This window comes from Schistocerca americana, chromosome X, assembly GCF_021461395.2.
Source record: "Schistocerca americana isolate TAMUIC-IGC-003095 chromosome X, iqSchAmer2.1, whole genome shotgun sequence".
NCBI classification, from domain to species: domain Eukaryota; kingdom Metazoa; phylum Arthropoda; class Insecta; order Orthoptera; family Acrididae; genus Schistocerca; species Schistocerca americana.
Window position 1 is genome coordinate 416,165,367 of NC_060130.1, and position 14,678 is coordinate 416,180,044.

Here is a 14,678-nt window from a genome sequence, read left to right on the forward strand (position 1 = left end):
GGAGCAAAAGCAGAAGTCTGCCGCTGCACAGGAACCTGATGCGGCGGGTGCAGCAAAGACATCAAGGTTCGACGAGGACGACCGTGGAGCAACTCAGCCGGCGAGCGACCATCTCGGGGCTGAGAGTGATACGATGACAAAAAGAGCACCAACGCGTCCTCCCGAGAATGCGACTCTTTCAACTTCAACATCTGTGACTTGAAAGTGCGGACCAATCGTTCAGCGGCACCGTTTGACTGAAGCGAAAACGGCGCGGATGTCAGATGTTGAATACCATTGGCCTGGCAGAATGACTGAAATTCTGCGGACATGAATTTGGGCCATTGGCGGAAACAATAGTCTGATTCACTGATAGGACCTGATTTACTATAGACATGTTAAACAATTGAAATAAATCTAAACCAAACAAGTTCACTGCAGTAGAAGAACAAAGAACGTAAAATGACACAAGTTTTGTTTGTCCCTTGTATGTTGCAAGAAGAATGCACTGTCCTAACACAGGGATATTCTGACCTGAATAACTATTTAACTGAACATTTGCGGCACGCAACGGAGGTTTGCCCAGTTGTTTGTACGTGTCGTGATTAATCAATGAAACAGCAGCTCTGGTATCGAGCTGGAATGCTATCACGTGGCCATGAATGTCCAAATCTACAAAAAGTTTATTGTCCTGCTGACGACAAGAGCGACTGTCTCGTTCAATTTGAACTGACACTGGTACAGAAGCACTTGCGACTTGACGCGATTTCCGGCGACGTCGACGCACAGTATTTGTGGGACGAACACAGTCACTGTTAGAGACAGTGGCACTGGACGAAGTGGAATTAACTACATGAATGTCCATGGGTGAAGGTCCACGAGCCTGAGTGTCCTTGGTTCGATTCCGGCGCGGAGCAAAGGGCCTGGAATGATTAAGAGTGTCTGATCTGAGCTTTTTCTGGCAAACACTTTGAACATGTCCTTTTTTATTACAGTAAAAACAAAATTGCTTGGCGTGACGGGCAATAATCACGCGAATGTCTAGTAGCACACCGCGGGCATGATTTCACTGCATTTGTATGCTGTCACGGCACGCGTGGAGAGCTAGGCGGCAGCTGCGTGGACGTGCGCGAGGGCAGTTTACCGGTCCGTGCAGCGCGCCCGGCGGGCCGGTAAATGTGACACACGGCTGGCGAAGGTTCAAATGAGTCCTGTGCAAAGTCAAGTGTGTATTGTCCATCTAATATGTCAATCACTTGCTGAAGAGAGGGATTAACTAGTTTCAAAATCTGTTCCCGTATACGAACATCAGAAACGTTCTGTGCTATTGCATCACGTACCATAGTATCTGAATAAGGGAGTCCACATTCACACTCAAAAGAACAATCCCTTGTAAGGCCTTGCAATGTTGCAACCCACTCACTATTAGTTTGACCGGCCGTACGTTTTGTACGAAAGAAAGTATACCTTTTTGCAACTACATTAACTGTTTCCTTGAAACAGGCATCTAAAGCAGACAAAATTTCTTCGTAGGACAGAGTTGCTACGTCGCGTCGGGGAAATAATTTCACTATCACACGGTACGTTTGCACCCCTACACACGCCAATAAATGAGGCTGCCGCTCGTTACATTGAATTCTGTAGGCGGCGAGATGAAATCCAAACTGGCGTGACCACTCCGTCCATGTTTCCACGTCTGCTCGAAAATTACGGAATGGGGGTGCAACTGCATGTTGTGGCTGCGGTAGCGATGAAGCGACGGCGGCCGCATCGTTTTGCAGTGCACGTTGACCCTGGACGAGCTGTCCAAGGGCATCCAATAACGCCTACGTCTGCTGATTCTGCAAGCGATAAAATTCGGACAGTACATCTGGCGAAGCCATGACACAAGTAAATGTAAGCAATTAGAAAGAACAAGACCCTTTTTCTTGACTCGTCGCCAACTGTTGTGGCGTAGCAAGACAGCCATGCCACGGAAGTAGCCGAAAGGCACGCGTTTAGTTCACGCAGGCAAGAGATAGGTCTGTAACAGGATACGTAATGAATGCTATAAAGAAAAGTACGTAGCTTCTGGAATACTTAACTTCAATCCATCCTTGTTGTATACATCGTTCTTGACGATACAAGTGAGACTCTTTAGATACAAGCTATGTAAGGCTAATGGCGCCTTGCTAGGTCGTAGCCATGGACTTAGCTGAAGGCTATTCTAACTATCTGCTCGGCAAAGGAGCGAGGCTACGTCCGTGTAGTCGCTAGCTACGTCGTCCGTACAACTGGGGCGAGTGCTAGTCAGTCTCTCGAGATCTGCCTTGTGGTGGCGCTCGGTCTGCGATCCCTGACAGTGGCGACACGCGGGTCCGCCATGTACTAATGGACCGCGGCCGATTTAAAGCTACCACCTAGCAAGTGAGGTGTCTGGCGGTGACACCACAGAAGTCGGCCGTGCCCTTTCCCAGGAACCATCGTGGCATTTTCCTGGAGCTATGTTGGGAGATCACGGAAAACCTAAATCAAGATGGCCAGACGCGGGATTGAACCGTCGTCCTCGCGAGTGCGAGTCCAGTGTGTTAGCCACTGCGCCACCTCGCTCGGTCGTTCTTTACACATTACGATCGGGTTGTGTCATGTTTGCCGGCCTTTGTGACCGAGCGGTTCTAGGCGCTTGAGACTGGTACTACGTGACCGCTAAGGTCACAGGTTCGAATCCTGCCTCGGGCATGGATGTGTGGGATGTCCTTGGGTTAATTAGGTTTAAGTAGTTCTAAGTTCTAGGAGACTGATGACCTCAGATATTAAGTCCCATAGTGCTCAGAGCCATTTGAACCGTTTTTTTTTTGTGTCATTTTTCCTGTTTACAAATGTACCGCCTGCCTCGGCTCTCTCTCTCTCTCTCTCTCTCTCTCTCTCTCTCTCTGTGTGTGTGTGTGTGTGTGTGTGTGTGTGTGTGTGTGTGTTTGTGGGTGCCTAGTTGCGCATGCACTGTTCCTACAGCGTCACGAGTGTGTACATTTACTCCGCCGCCTGGCGTGCTACAAATTTGGTCATTTTAAGCGATTTTTTAAAGCTTGTAGCGTTTCTTACCAGCTAAAATTTTGTCAGGGATTTTCTTCATTGTCTTCTTCCTGTGTAAAAAATTTCAGGGTAGGTTTCGATATGTCTTATTCGACCATTCCTTTGTAAGACTGTACATAACATTGACCTCGGCTTCACTTTAATATGAAGCCAGAGGCATGCATCTTTCAGAGTAGTAATAGATATATTATTAACTTAAAAGTGAAAAAAACTGTAATGAGAAAATTATAAAAATGTTAATAGATGAAAAAATTTCTATATAATCATTGTATGTAAAGTAGATTTTTATAAAGACCTTAACGTGTAGAGTTTTGTTTCTGGTTTCTGTTCGAGTAACCCTTCCTTCTCCTCTGTAGTCCGTTTCCACACAGTGTTTGCAAATGTGTCTCAGCTGCACTGCATCTTATCAGGATAGCTATGACGTGTAGAGATATCTCCCATTTCTCTGCACTCGACGTCCGTGTCTGTCCTCACGAGACGTGTACCGTCGTTCCATTACATGTGTACTGTTTGCGTGTTTGTGCTTGAGACTCGGAGAATTTAGAAGTTTTGTAAAAGCGTTGTGAGAGATGACTTATAACGAGACACCGTTGAAGGTATGCACAAACACATATGTGAGATGAGATTTAACGAACAATTTAAAATGAGAAAAAACAGTGCATTTTCATGGGCAGTTTGTTGCTATTTCTGATAAAACTGACAGGATTTGTTTACTGATCACATATTACGTTTAAGGAGTATGTAAGTATAGCGTGATTGACATATGAAATGCATATATATATATATATATATATATATATATATATATATATATATATGTGTGTGTGTGTGTGTGTGTATATAACAGATGGTAGTGTTACCGACGACTGTGCCGCTAAAGCGGAGTTATTGAACGCAGTATTCCGAAATTCCTTCACCAGGGAAGATGAATGGAATATTCCAGAATTTCAAACACGAACAGCTGCTAGCATGAGTTTCTTAGAAGTAGATACCTTAAGGGTTGCGAAGCGACTCAAATCGCTTGATACGGGCAAGTCTTCAGGTCCAGATTGTATACCGATTAGGTTCCTTTCAGATTACGCTGATACAATAGCTCCCTACTTAGCACTCATATACAACCGCTCGCCGGCCGGAGTGGCTGAGCGGTTCTAGACACTACAGTCCGGAACTGCGCGACTGCTTCGGTCGCAGGTTCGAATCCTGCCTCGGGCATGGATGTCTGTGATGTCCTTAGGTTAGTTAGATTTAAGTAGTTCTAAGTTCTAGGGGACTGATGACCAAAGACGTTAAGTCCCATAGTGCTCAGAGCCATTTGAACCATTTGAACCAACCGATCGCTCACCGATAGATCTGTACCTACAGATTGGAAAATAGTGCAGGTCGCACCAGTGTTTAAGAAGGGTAGTAGGAGTAATCCATCTAACTACAGACCTATATCATTGACGTCGGTTTGCAGTAGGGTTTTGGAGTATATACCGTATTCAAACATTATGAATCACCTCGAAGGGAACGATCTATTGATACGTAATCAGCATGGTTTCAGAAAACATCGTTCGAAGTAATGGCCGCTATCGACAGGGGATCTCAAGTTGATTCCGTATTTCTAGATTTCCGGAAAGCTTTTGACACCGTTCCTCACAAGCGACTTCTAATCAAGCTGCGGGCCTATGGGGTATAGTCTCAGTTGTGCGACTGGATTCGTGATTTCCAGTCAGGAAGGTCTCAGTTCGTAGTAATAGACGGCAAATCATCGAGTAAAACTGAAGTGATATCAGGTGTTCCCCAGGGAAGCTTCCTGGGACCTCTGCTGTTCCTGATCTATATAAATGACCTGGGTGACAATCTGAGCAGTTCTCTTAGGTTGTTCGCAGATGAGGCTGTAATTTACCGTCTAGTAAGGTCATCCGAAGACCAGTATCAGTTGCAAAGCGATTTAGAAAAGATTGCTGTATGGTGTGGCAGGTGGCAGTTGACGCTAAATTACGAAAAGTGTGAGGTGATCCACATGAGTTCCAAAAGAAATCCGTTGGAATTCGATTACTCGATAAATAGTACAATTCTCAAGGCTGTCAATTCAACTAAGCACCTGGGTGTTAAAATTACGAACAACTTCAGTTGGAAAAACCATATAGATAATATTGTGGGGAAGGCGAGCCAAAGGTTGCGTTTCATTAGCAGGACACTTAGAAGATGCAACAACCCCACTAAAGAGACAGCTTACACTACACTCGTTCGTCCTCTGTTAGAATATTGCTGCGCGGTGTGGGATCCTTACCAGGTGGGATTGACGGAGGACATGGAAAGGGTGCAAAAAAGGGCAGCTCGTTTTGTATTATCACGTAGTAGGGGAGAGAGTGTGGCAGATATGATACGCGCATTGGGATGGAAGTCATTACAGCAAAGACGTTTTTCGTCGCGGCGAGATCTATTTACGAAATTTCAGTCACCAACTTTCTCTTCCGAATGCGAAAATATTTTGTTGAGCCCAACCTACATAGGTAGGAATGATCATCAAAATAAAACAAGAGAAATCAGAGCTCGAACAGAAAGGTTTAGGTGTTCGTTTTTCCCGCGGGCTGTTCGGGAGTGGAATGGTAGAGAGATAGTATGATTGTGGTTCGACGAACCCTCTGCCAAGCACTTAAATGTGAATTGCAGAGTAGTCATATATATATATATATATATATATATATATATATATATATATATATATATATATATGTGTGTGTGTGTGTGTGTGTGTGTGTGTGTCAAACAGAGAATGATTACTCTGCATTAGAGGGACCGCATTTGTGCACAGTACTTCTAATATATAAAATACAAAGAGGAAAGATTACTTCGACTCAGAGAGATGTTGAAGAAGTATAGTATTTGACTTAAGAAATACAGAGACATTACGTGCTTGGAAGGAGCAGAGAATTTATCACACAGAGACGACATTTAATAATGAAACAAATACTATGCTCTGACTGGTTGGAAGAAGAGGAGGGGGATGAGGTATGAAGCGCTCACAACTGGTCTGTTTCCGTCATCTCTTTCAATTTTAATACTGCGCTTTGATTTGCTGGAGATAAGAAGTGCAAAAAACCTAATCTGTTGTGTACAGAAGTAATGTAATTTCACACCATTTTTGTGCACCGTTTTCATTCTACGCTCTGATTTGTTGGAGATAGAGAGGGCCGAGGGCTATGAACCACACAATTGGTCAATCTCAAATATCGTGGGATATTTATTACTGTGCTGCGGTTGGATGAAGAAGGGGTATGAAAGTGTTAGGGGATAGAGGGGGTGACTACTTTTTATTATAGCAGACTGCTTTTCTAACGCTACACTCTTAAAAGTAGAGGGAGGAGGGATATAAAGTACACAATTGGTCTGTTTCCAAAAGTGATAAACTAATACACGGCGAGAAAAAACTACGTTTGTTCGCTTTGAGGGAACCAAACGAAGAACACAATTGGTAACACCGCCACGGGCAGGCTGCTTGAATTTGCGCGTGCAGCGACTTGACTAACTGACTTGAATGCTAAATATCTCGCAAATGGCGCAACGTATCGAATATTTATCTGAACAGTTACTTTGCAGCACAACCTCCCCTGCAAAAACCTTGCAGACTTTTCAGTCTGTTTCTGACTACCCTGTATATCAAACACGATTGGGTTGCGTCTGTTGGTTCCACAATACCACAGTACAAATACGCCCTCGGAGACACTTGTAATCGTCGCATGCTTTGTATTCAAGATCTCATAAAACGATCAAATAGAGAAAAAGAAGCCTTTACATTTGTTATTCCAATGGTATGGAGGGTGGAGGAAGACAAGAAGCTTTCGTGGATCGTGGTGCTCATGCACCACTCATGTTATTGGTTACAATTCAGAAAGTAAGTAAGCAATAATGTAACATAATTCTCCGTCTAATATTCAGTGAGCCATGGTCTAGAAATTTTGATGATTATCCTGGATATTTGTGATGATAAAAAGTTTGAAACAGATTAACAAGATAATGACAAGTTGCAATATATTTTGAACAATTTGGAAACGTAACTCTTTTACCCAACCCGGCCAAAAGATACATTTAGGGAACTGGGTTTAACGAAATTTCTCTACTGCTTGGTTCCAAACTCAAAGAAAATGTTGTGTCTAGACAAGACAGCCTAGTCACAATGAGACGAAGCCGAAAGGCACGCCTAAGCTAAAGCAGGATGGCGTGAGGTCTGAAACAGGATACGTAATGAATGCTATAAAGAAAAGTACGTAGCTTCTGGAATACTTAACTTTAATGCATCCTTTTGGTACATCTGGAGATTGTGGCGATACAAGTGAGACTCTTTAGATGCATGCAATGTTACTAATGGCGCCTTGCTAGGTCGTAGCCATTGACTTAGCTGAAGGCTATTCAAACTATCTGCTCGGCTAATGAGCTATGCTTCGTCCGTGTAGTCGCTAGCAAAGTCGTCCGTACAACTGGGGCGAGTGCTATCCCGTATCTCGAGACCTGCCTTGTGGTGGCGCTCGGTCTGCGATCACACAGTGGCGACACGCGGGTCCGACATGTACTAATGGACCGCGGCCGATTTAAAGCTACCACCTAGCAAGTGTGGTGTCTGGCGGTGACACCTCAGAAAAGAAATTTATGGCGGAAAAAATATATATTTATTGGTAAAGGACATGACAGCAGACAATTCTCATTTCTTCAAAGAAGAAGCTGCATAAATACATTGTTGATATCTATCCGATATGTTGAATAGTGACTGCTTGTATGGAGTGTTTCCGTGAGGATGTTATAAACTTTCAAGGATAGTGGCGAAGGGTAAATGTATCAGTTTGACGTAAGGTACACTGGCCTCGAAACGACCGAGTTGAAATATATAAGCTAAAATCGTTCTGATATCTCTGACAGTGGAAGATGTGTACTGGTACTGTTGTTGCGAAGCTTGTGCATTAGGGAACTTTCAGAGTCGTTAGCAGTATGGTCAAAAACAACAAAAATGTCTAGTAACCGAGGGCTTTAAAATGCATACCTTAATATATATGAGCATGTGTCCATCTCTGATACTGTGAATGACATCTGTTCCACTCGTTGGTTTCCATAACCTGGGCAGAGATAGTATGAACTAAACAAGAAAAAATGCCCATTCAATTTGGTCTCTAAAACGGATACCAGCAGAGTATGACCGCTTGTTCAATGAAAGCGATGTGTTTCATAGCTGCGAAGATGAGCAGTACTCACAGCTCTAAGGTATGCATTTTACTCGATTTTTTTTCTTTTTTTCTCAATACTTCTACCTCTGAATGTTTTCTACCGTACAGTCTTAGTAACAACAGTACCAGTAGACGTATTCCACTTTCAGAGGTGTTACGAAGATTTTCGCTTGTAACTTCCAACCCGGTCATCTCTGGGCATAGGTTCCTTACCTAAAACTGATTCATTTACTCTTATCGATCACCCCTGAAAATATGTAACGTCATCACGGAATCATCCCGCAAAAAATGGTGATGGGAGACTTCATACATGCTGATTCAGCTAAGGTGTTCACACTAAAAAGGGCAGAGTGTTGTGGTCTGGTGCCTGGGAACGTGCTTCTCAGAAACGGTGAAGCTGGTTGACGGTTAAAATTCTGCTGTCGTGGATATTTGCGGGAAGTGACTGACGGACGGTGAAACCACGAGTAGGTGACAAGGAGTTGAACGTCCATGCCTCGTCACAGAACGGGAAGTCGGAGACTTATCCGATTTGTTAAGTATTGTAGACGACGAACTGTGGAAAATATTACATGCACAAGTGATTCGGAGCACACCGTTCAACTTGCGTTGTTGAATACGCAGCGCACCACTTCTGAGTGTCCGTCCCCATGTTGACCCAATCACATCATCTACTTTCGCAGTGGGCTCGGGATCATCGAGACTGGACAACCTATCAGTTGAAACGCATCGCCTTGTAGCATTAGTCACTTGCTTGTTACACCAGGTTGATGATCGTGCCCGGATATAAGGAAATCCAAGCGAATGTCTGATCGAAACTTTGACCGCGTCTCTGGCGCTGGTCGATTCAGGCAGAATTATGCTATGGTAAAATTCGCCTGGGCTTCCACGGGACCTTTAGTAGTAATCTTTCATCATCATGACAATGGTGGACTACATGGTCATTATTGCGGGCCACCTGCAACTCCTCTTGCTTGATGTCCTCCTCGATAGCTATGACCTCTTCCAGAAGCAAAATTGTCCATTTCACAAGACTAGGATCGTGCTACAGCAGATTGAGAAGCATTTTTGTGAACCTACGTAGATATCCTGGCCGCTTAATACACTTGATATGATGCAAATGGACTACAACTGGTATGCTCTGGGGCAATCCCAAACCACTGGCCCGTATTTTACGACAGCTGTGTGCCCTGTACGTAAAAACCTGGTGCCACATACCACTGGATACCTACCAAGTACTTGCTCAAAACCTGCCACGTAGAATCGCTGCCGTACTGCTTTCCAAACGTGTAACAAGTTAGTAAGCAGGTGGTGATACTGTTATGGCTCATCAGTGTAGTTTTAAATTAAATAAAGTATCCCACTAATAGTAGAACTGTATCTGTGATTTTACAGCGTCTCTTATGCTCCTTGGACATAAAGCAGATTTACTAAATACTGAGGATTCTTAAAGAAATCAGATGGTAGGTGAAGAGATCAACATTGGTCTAGAATAAATTGGGTTGCAATAAAATGCGTGAAATCTGGAGTGAGGAAATTTCGCACAAGAGCCCTCTCAGAGATGAACAATATTCTGTTACTGAAGTATACCATTCCCGATTTCACAAGGAATCGTTACACCAGGATTTACAGTCAAGAAGCAGGCACAGTGTATCAGGTATATTTCAAATACGTAACACAATACACAGAAACACGAATAACAATCGTAATCTGTCGACAGTCCAGCTCCCATGACGCTTGAAAACAGGTAACACAAGCGACGAGCCATAGAGAGAACTAAATAATGTTTGCAGTGTTCGTCTTAGCTTAATGTTGCGTAGAACACTTGAGCTGTTCGCTTGATGCTGACACACGGGAAGACAGCCGGTACCTTGAAGAGCTCCCGGGTTCAGTTAGCTCACTGGACGGCGTGTGGTTGGCTGGTGTCCGGGAACGCGGCTCACCCATGGTGCCACTTCTGGCGTGAGTTGGCGTGCAGAGGGGTGGAACGCTGATCCGTATTTGGGCCGTTCCCAGGCTGTATCCATGGCAGCGGCTGCGCGCGCTATGCGAGTGCGAGGTTGGAACTGGGAGCAGGAAATTAGGCGTCAGGTTCCAACACCACAGCTACAACATCTGTACATTAACTTTGACTTAATGAACCCGTTAGAGAAAGCCTTGACACGAGATGACCATTTTAAGTACCTCTGTGAGTAATTTCTTCATCTACGACTAGCGAATTTGAAACGTCGCGTGTTTGCCGTAGGCGAAATTAGTATATTAACTCTCTTGCAGCCAACATGCTTCAGATGTTCAGGAGCGCAGGTTGTTTGATTAGACTTGTATACATTTTTCAACACTAATCTTAATTTTTTCCCAGGAGACTTGCATGATATTGTCCTTCCGAAATTGTGCAAGTATTTTCAGCAAAGTATTGATGGTATGCAATGATAGCATCAGGGCCGGTGAAACATCTGTGCCGGCCTCTGTGGCCGAGCGGTTCTAAGCGCCTCAGTCCGGAACCGGGCTGCTGCTACGGTCACAGGTTCGAATCCTGCCTCGGGCATGGCTTTGTGTGATGTCCTTAGGTTAGTTAGGTTTAAGTAGTTCTAAGTGTAGGGGACTGATGACCTCAGATGTTAAGTCCCATAGTGCTTAGAGCCATTTGAACCATTTTTGAAATATCTGTATAATGGGAGAAAACGAATGGTACTAAGATTAAGACTGTTATTTAAAGAACATATTGTATTATTCTGTTGAAGTGTAAATCAGAAAGCGTCTAATACATACTTGAAACTTTGACGTAATATAAAGTTGTTCCTCTTCGGATGATGTACGCACCGATTGTTTTCTTTCATGGAGGTAGAGCATACAAGTAATATCTTGTTATCAGACGGAAGTCTGCCCCCGGTAGCTGAGTGGTAGTTCGCCTTTGGCTGCGCTGAGGTGAGGACGCGCTGTTTGTGTTCCTGCCGCGGAGCGAGCGCTCGTGTTGTTTACATCGTACTCGGCCGTTTCGCGCGTGCCGTACTCAGCATATAGATCACTATGGCGCACCAATACAGAAAATCGACGCTCCAATTTACGTTCCGCAACGAATTTGCACGGCCCAAAGCACTCGAAGTCGAACGATTTCTACGAGAAGAAGTTAAAATCCCGACGACCGACATTCTCGGCATTCACTTGTCCATTGTGGGTAGTATCGTATATGTCAAGATCATCGACGACGCAACATGTGAACGGATCCTTCGGGACGCGAAACAGGGCCTCCGTTTCTGCCATGCTGATGGCAGTGTGGGGACTGTGCACGTCGATTATTCTGGAATGAGGCTTAGCACGATCAGACTTTTCGAACTTCCTTTCGAACTACCGGCGGAGGACGCCGTGACAGCGCTGCGCCCCTACGGCACGGTGCATGATCATGTTGCGGAAAAATGGACGCAATTCCAGACATAACCTGTGCTGAACGGAGTCCGCCAGGTCCTAATAGAACTTAAAAGACATGTACCTTCATATCTGAATATCGGTGGCTGCCATGCCATCGTCATCTACGATGGGCAACCGAAGACCTGCTCTGGTTGTAGGAAGGAGGGATACCTCAGATCCGAATGTATCCAACGTCGAATCACTCAACTGCCGCCGGCTGACGCGGACCCGCCATCGCAGCCGACGCTGCTTCCCGTGACTTATGCAGCCGCCCTCACGACAGCTACCACTTCACCACGACAGCCGACATCCACTGTTGGGTCGCGGTTCCATCCTCCAATACAGGGCGTTGACGACACACCCGTTCCACAAGCTACGGATTCAACTCCGATGCCGCCGCCCCCGTCGGCGGATAACAACATAGATGACGATAGCATGGCCGTAGACCCTCTTATTGTGCCTACGGCTGCCTTTGTGCCGGAACGTCGTGAATCTTTGCCATCGTCTGACACAGAAGGACACACCAGGAAGCAACGCTCTCCGAAGCGACGGAAGCGGAGGCGTAGAGCAACTTCCGAATGGGATGCGACACAGCCTCCAGAAGACGACGACTCTACCTTCAATGACGACGCTACCACAGAGGCAACCACCATTTGCTGCAGTGTGGCACCACCGAACGGAACTGAGGACAAACCACACATATCTACAGTGGCAAAATCGGATGCCGATATGCAGGACAGATGCTGCCCACCACATTCTGGAGTGCAAGCACCCATGCCGTGTCCTGAGGAAGATAGGGAAGCCGATCTGGCTTTGAGTTCCCCGACGTGGGCGGATGACCACGACGACGACGGCACCATGCAAGTTACGCCAACAGGGCCCATGCCATTGGCGCCGGCTCTCTAGAAAGGACTGCAGGTGAGGTTTGGGGGGATGCGGAGGTGACAATACAGTCAGAAGCGTCATAGGTAATTCTAGTCTTAATGGATAACTTAACACCTGCGGTTCGGCAACAAGCTTATAGTATCGCCACGCTTAACCTCAACACGATACGAACGGTAGTGAAGATCCAGTTGCTGCGTGAGATGCTTCGTTCTTCGGATGTTGACATTGCCCTGTTGCAAGAAGTGTATATAGCGGCCCTCCCCGTTTTCTACGGTTATGTGACATACAGTGGCGGTCAAAATAATAGAGCCACCTGGCAAAGGTTTGGAATAAAGTGCACATTTATTACTTGACATGTTTGAACTATGATGGAAACCATTACAACCGAGTCACATTGTACTATAGTCAGTTATATCGATAACACAACACAAAATAATCAGTAATAATCGATAATATTCAAAAGAATACCAGACCACAGGGTCAAAAAAATAGAGCCAATTGAAACAAATATATTGTACTTGATCTCAGTCTTATGAAACGTACAGGAACAGTCTTTTTTGCATAGGACTGCATTAATACTTCGTGGGGTAACCCTTATTTTTGAGGATTGCCCTGCACCTCTTACCCATAGAGTCTACTAAACGCCTGCATTCGTCACTACTGATCGCATACCAGGCTCTCTGGATTTCTTCCCACAGTTTTTCTGACGATGTAGCTTTTGAGCGGTCAATTCTCTTGTCTAAGATCTCCCATAAGTTCTCAATGGGTGATGCGTCAGGGGACTGAGGTGGCCACTCTAATACTTCGATATTGTGCTCTTGAACAAACTGCCTTATGATCCTTGCAGTATGATTTGGATCGTTATCGTGCTGAAATTTCCATTTCAGCGGCATTTCCTCTTCAGCATAAGGCAGCATCACATTTGCCAAGATGTCTTTGTACATTTCTGCGTTCATTATGCCGTTGATACGGTGTATTGGACCAATGCCGTACCACGAAAAACATCCCCATACCATAACACTTCCGCCACCGTATTTCACAGTTTTTAAAGTGTACTTGGGATTAAATTCCTGGTTTGGTGGGCGGCGCACATAGACTTTTCCGTCTGAGGCAAACCTATTAAACTTGGATTCATCGGACCAAAGGATGTTCCTCCACCAAGTATTAGGTTTTTGTTCATTTCTCCGGGCAAAGGCTAACCTTTTCCGAACATTAGCTTGTGAAACATGTGGCTTCTTTCTTGCAATGCGCCCATTCAATTTTGCAGATCTCAGTCGTCTTTGAATCGTTGAGGTTGATGGTTGAACATCATGTTCGTCGCTAAACAAAATGGCTTTCAGTCGTGGTGTTGACAAAAATGGGTCTTTCTTCACTTCCCTAGTGATGAGTCTGTCTACGCGAGGAGTAGTTACACGAGGTCGCCCCCTGTTCTCCACCTGCGGCTTTGTTTGTTTTGACCGTCTCATGGCGTTCTGGACTCGTTTTCGCGAAACGTGCAAGACATTGGCTATTTTATTCATGGACATCCCACTTTTGAACATCCGGAACATTACTATACGCTCATCTTCACTGGTATGCTTTGCTCTGCCCATCTAGACGAATGTAAACAAAACCACACGTCAATTTACATACAAAACAACTGCATAAAAATCAATTTAAAGGCACATGTGTAAAGCGGCTCTATTATTTTGACCCATAAGATTCTTACCTTTATGCCTCTTTTCACACGTCTAGCTCAAACGCTTCCTTTCGGACGACTAAAGATAGCAGCAACGTCTTCCCTGATGTTGTCTACAAGGGACTGACAACACGGCACTCGTGGCGATTTCGCGAACTAATAGATATCCTAGTTCTTAATCTCGTCAATAGAGGTGGCTCTATTATTTCGACCGCCACTGTATATGTCACCGGCGGTCCGAAATGGCAGGGGTACGGCAATACTAGTGCGCGACGGAATTGCCATCGAAGAAGTGACTTACCTTCCGTCCGGAAGGGGGCTGGCGATCACAGCACTGGGCACGCGCATCATTAACATTTACGCTCCATCAGGAACTGACCAACGCCGCGAACGATCGCTGTTCTACTCGGAGGATATCGGCCCCTTCTTTATCAGCCGCTTCGATCAATATATCTTCG